This window comes from Mus pahari, chromosome 21 (assembly GCF_900095145.1).
Source record: "Mus pahari chromosome 21, PAHARI_EIJ_v1.1, whole genome shotgun sequence".
NCBI classification, from domain to species: Eukaryota; Metazoa; Chordata; class Mammalia; order Rodentia; family Muridae; genus Mus; species Mus pahari.
The window spans coordinates 51,176,763-51,181,324 of record NC_034610.1 but is presented as its reverse complement, the minus strand read 5'-3'; positions in this window follow the sequence as shown (position 1 = coordinate 51,181,324).

Sequence of the window (4,562 nt, the reverse complement as noted above, 5' to 3'; positions counted from 1 at the left end):
TTTTGGGCCTGGTGGTCGACTTCTCTGTCTCCTGCGTGAGATACGAGTCCACCCAGAGCTCTGCCATTAAAGTACCTCGTGTGTTTACATCAAGAAGGCTTCTCTGTCATGTTTCCCTTAGACGCCCTGACTCCCATGACCTGAGGACACGAGGGAGTTCCTCACGAGGGGGTCCTACATCACCATGTTTGCTACCATGGTGATAATGGACTAAACCTCTGAAACTGTAAGCCAGTCCCAATTAAATGTTTTCCTTTATAAAATTTGCTGTGGTTAAATTGTCTTTTCATAACAATAAAACTCTAACTATGACACCAAATATCAAGCATTTGTTCAGCGAAGAGCAGAGAATCTTTCAGATGAAGGGCAAAGGGGCTGGGTAGTAGTATTAGGATGAGAGAAAAGAACAGGCTAGATATTATGGTTTATGCCTGTAATCCCAAATATGGAAAGTAGAAACAGAAGGACAAAGAGTTCAGGGGCAGCTACAATCAATATAATAGAGTTCAAGGTTAGCTTGGGCTATATCAGATCTCCATAAAAAATCTTAGGAGGGAAGATGAAATATATTTTCTTAATACACTTATGAGCTACAGGCTGCTGGAGCAATTCTGCTTATAGTTTCCATTCCAATAAAGGGGGGGAAGGGCATGCCCCTCACAACTCCTTTCTCGTACCATATCCACTTTTTTTTATAAGTTCTAGAACCTAAAAATAAATGTTTTTCATTTCTTTATGAAGTGTAGCATGTTTTAATTACTCACAAATTCCTACATGTGACTGGAGTTACAATTTTGATAATAGAGTAATGGTATGCAATATTTCATTTAAAAAACAGATATTGAGAGATAAATAGCATTTCTTACCATTTGAATAGATCTTGTTTTTTTTTTTAACTTCAAACAATTTCTTTTTTTTTCTTTTAAAAATATATTTTTTTAATTTTTTTATTATTTTCTTTATTTACATTTCAAATGCTATCCCGAAAGTTTCCTATACCCTGCCCCCCACCTCTGCTCCCCTACCCACCCACTCCCACTACTTGGCCCAAGCCTTGCCTTGTACTGGGTCATATAAAGTTTGCAAGACCAAGGGGCCTCTCTTCCCAATGATGGCTAATTAGGCCATCTTCTGCTACATATGCAGCTAGAGACACAATCTCAGGGGGTACTGGTTAGTTCATATAAACAATTTCTTTAGAAATAAAACAGAGCCCCTAAATACCAGATTAACACTCTCTCTGCTTTTTCCTCCTCCCAATGAGTCCTGTAGCTGGTATTTGCAGACTCATTTCTGTGAGTGTTGTAATCTAAGTCAATAGATCCCTTTATTTTGTAATTTGTTTTGTGACTTCTGTGATCATGTAAATCTCCAGCCTTCTAGTTAGAGCATATTTACAGCTGTTCATTTTCTTCTTTATACCCATCAGTTCTCAATGCAAACTCTGTTATTGCAATTTATAAGATGACAATAGATGCTACTCTTTCAACACTTTTGGGAATATATTCAGTGGTACATTTGTAGATACACAGTGATATCAACACATCTGCCTGTCTTTCTCAGTTGGAACATACAGAAACTCAGGGTATTGATGGTTGCTGTGCAGTGTAAATGCTGCCTTCAACACCCCTGAAAATGGGCTAAACCAAATGCTACATGTGTGAATTTATGATACTCACTTATGTAGAATAGTTTAACTACTGATTCTCCCAATGAGGAGATATAATCACTGAAGATTGTTATATCTAGAAGTTTTAAAATTCAAGCAAATAAATTTCTGAAAACCCTCTTTTTTTTTTTTTTTTTTTTTTTTTTTTTTAAGATAGAGGTTGCCCAGGTTGATCCAGAAGTTAGAAGTTATTACATAGCATATAGATGGCTTTGAACTCTGATCTTTCTGCCGCTACCTACCAACTGCTAGCATTGCAACTATATGCCACCCTATTTGGCTGAAATTATCTCTGTCAGTGAGATACTTACACGCTTTCCCAGGAACAAATGACTAAGAGCTCACTAGATAAGATGGCTAGGTATACTTTGTGATAACACAGCTCAGGATGACCTCTTCCACTAAGAACAAACATAACACCAAAAATTAAATAAATACACACAAATGCAAAAATAAATAAAACACTTTTAGAGGCTTTAAAACACCACTGAAGCCCCAGACCCTAAGGGCCTAAGACACAGAAAAGTGTAGTGGACTACTGAACTATATTCATGCCACCCAATGAAAGTATCCCCAAGAACATTTAAGTGCTAAATCTATCTTGAGTAAAGGCTATAAATTCCTAAGGCAAATAGGTCTCTGGACCAGCCCTAAATTCCTGCATCATGTGACCCTGAGCTAAAGGTGAAGTGCCCGACTGCACTTAACTACTATCTCTCTGCTTCAGTAAACAAGGCTTGCTTGTTGCAGATGTCCATATATATACATCACAATTGCAGGGTTTTTTGTTTGTTTGTTCATTTGTTTGTTTGTTTTGTTTTGCCTGGAAAACTCAAACCTGCTGGAGGTTCAGGCTGCTTCCCACTAATTTTCCTGGAACAATCCTACCAGAACCAAATAAAGATTCCATTCTGACTTTCAGGCCTCTCAGTTGTTTCTTCTGTTGTTGTTGATGTTGTTTTTGTTTTGTTTTGTTTTTATTGGTGGTGGTGGGTTTTGTTGTTGTTGTTTGTTTGTTTGTTTGTTTGTTTTTCCAGGGACTCCATTACAAAAGGAGGAAAACAGGCCATTTTTTTCCATTGCATTAGCCAGACATTTTCAAGCACAAGAGAACAAGTGAGAAGAGATGAATCTATATGAAGATTTTTCAAATACCAAGGTGTTGAAGAAATGAAACAGCCAAGCAAGCAATACTCAAAATTGGCAGGTGGATTAAATCACATCATCTTCCTTTTCTACAACACAAAGGTTAGACTAAAGTAGACTGACAATGTCAAGTACTATAGATCCTACCTCTCTTACCATAGTGCCCAGCAGAGTCTGGGGGAATGGAGTCTCTGTGAACCCAGCACTTTGTGTCTCTGACAGAAAAGGCATGTATTCCACTCCACAGTAAGCGTTACCTGCTATTGTCCCCTTCATGGAATACACTGGCTTCTGAAAAGATGTGCATGTTAGGGCACAGCAGCCTGCTGGTTATATTGTGTTTTAAGGTTTTTGTAGTGGTGATAATCAAAATCAAGGCCTTGCTCATGCAGGGAAAGCCCTTCACCACTGAACCATAGCCTGAACTTCGACTACTGTTCCAATAGAGAACTGCCACAGACCTCCCCCTCCCCCCCAGTCAGGTATGAAGGTCCCTGGAATGAGAGTCCTCGAAGCTAGGTGGGTAAGGATTTGGCAATGACAAACAGAAACAAACACAGAGACAGTTTGAATCTGAGTGTAATTTGCAGCTCTCAAGCAGGGGTTTTTATACATTAAAAAAAAACAAACAAATATTATAACTCTTAGAAGATGCATTCAGTGAATCACAAACAGAACATGTAACATCATGATTAATAGAAATCATCCAATTATAACAACTCTGAAAGGATATATTCAGTGAGACAGTCATCTAAGGGTAGTGGCATAGATCCAAGAGCAGGTTAATAAATCTTTATGGTCAATTATTATTTAACATCTAATGCCTGAGTTTTTATAAATCTTCAACACATACATTTAAACTATTTTAATTTTTTTTTATTTAAGGCTTTCTTTACCATATACTAAAGCCCCCTTCTGATGACACATGTAGTCTTATGAAATTTTATTGTTGAGAAAGTTTTTAATCTATCATAATACTACTATATAATTTTGTAAATGATTTATAAAGTAAAACATTGACTTCCCCAGAGATAAGGTCATGTTAGTGACCCTATCTCAAGGGATGGTTTCTTACACGTTATTCTTGCTTAAGACTGTAGCCTAGGCTACCAGAACATGTAAATAAGAAAAGGAATAAGAGAAAACAAAATTGATAAATTGCCATGAGAACTATTTTGCTCAATATTTTGCTCTGGCCAAGAGTCCCACAACCAGTTCCTGGAGGCCTCCTTCTTTTGAAGTTTTCACCTCAGTCTGTGGAACTTGTCACACAGATTCTACTGGGGTTGGTATGGCAAAGACGGAGTGCACCTCAACCCTGAGATCACACAGCTGCTCAATATGAAATACTATGCAGTAAGGAGGATAAAGTGGCTCTACTTATAATGGCACAGCTTAAGCCTACAATGTGATGCTGACTGACAAAAGAAGCCAGACACAAAAATATTCTTCCAGTTTGAGCTTGTGGATACAAGATTCAAAATTGCACAGAAGCAATCATGCTCTTAAAATTAGGATTATGATTTTCTTAGAGAAAATTATCCAGAAGGTTCTAGGATGTTTTCAAAGTTTTATTTCTTTTTTTAAAATTATTTTATTAGATATTTTCTTCATTTACATTTCAAATGCTATCCCGAATGTCCCCTATACCCTTCCCCCACCCTGCTCCCCTGCCCACCCATTCCCACTTCTTGGCCCTGGCGTTCCCCTGTATGGGGCATATAAAGTTTACAAGACCAAGGGGCCT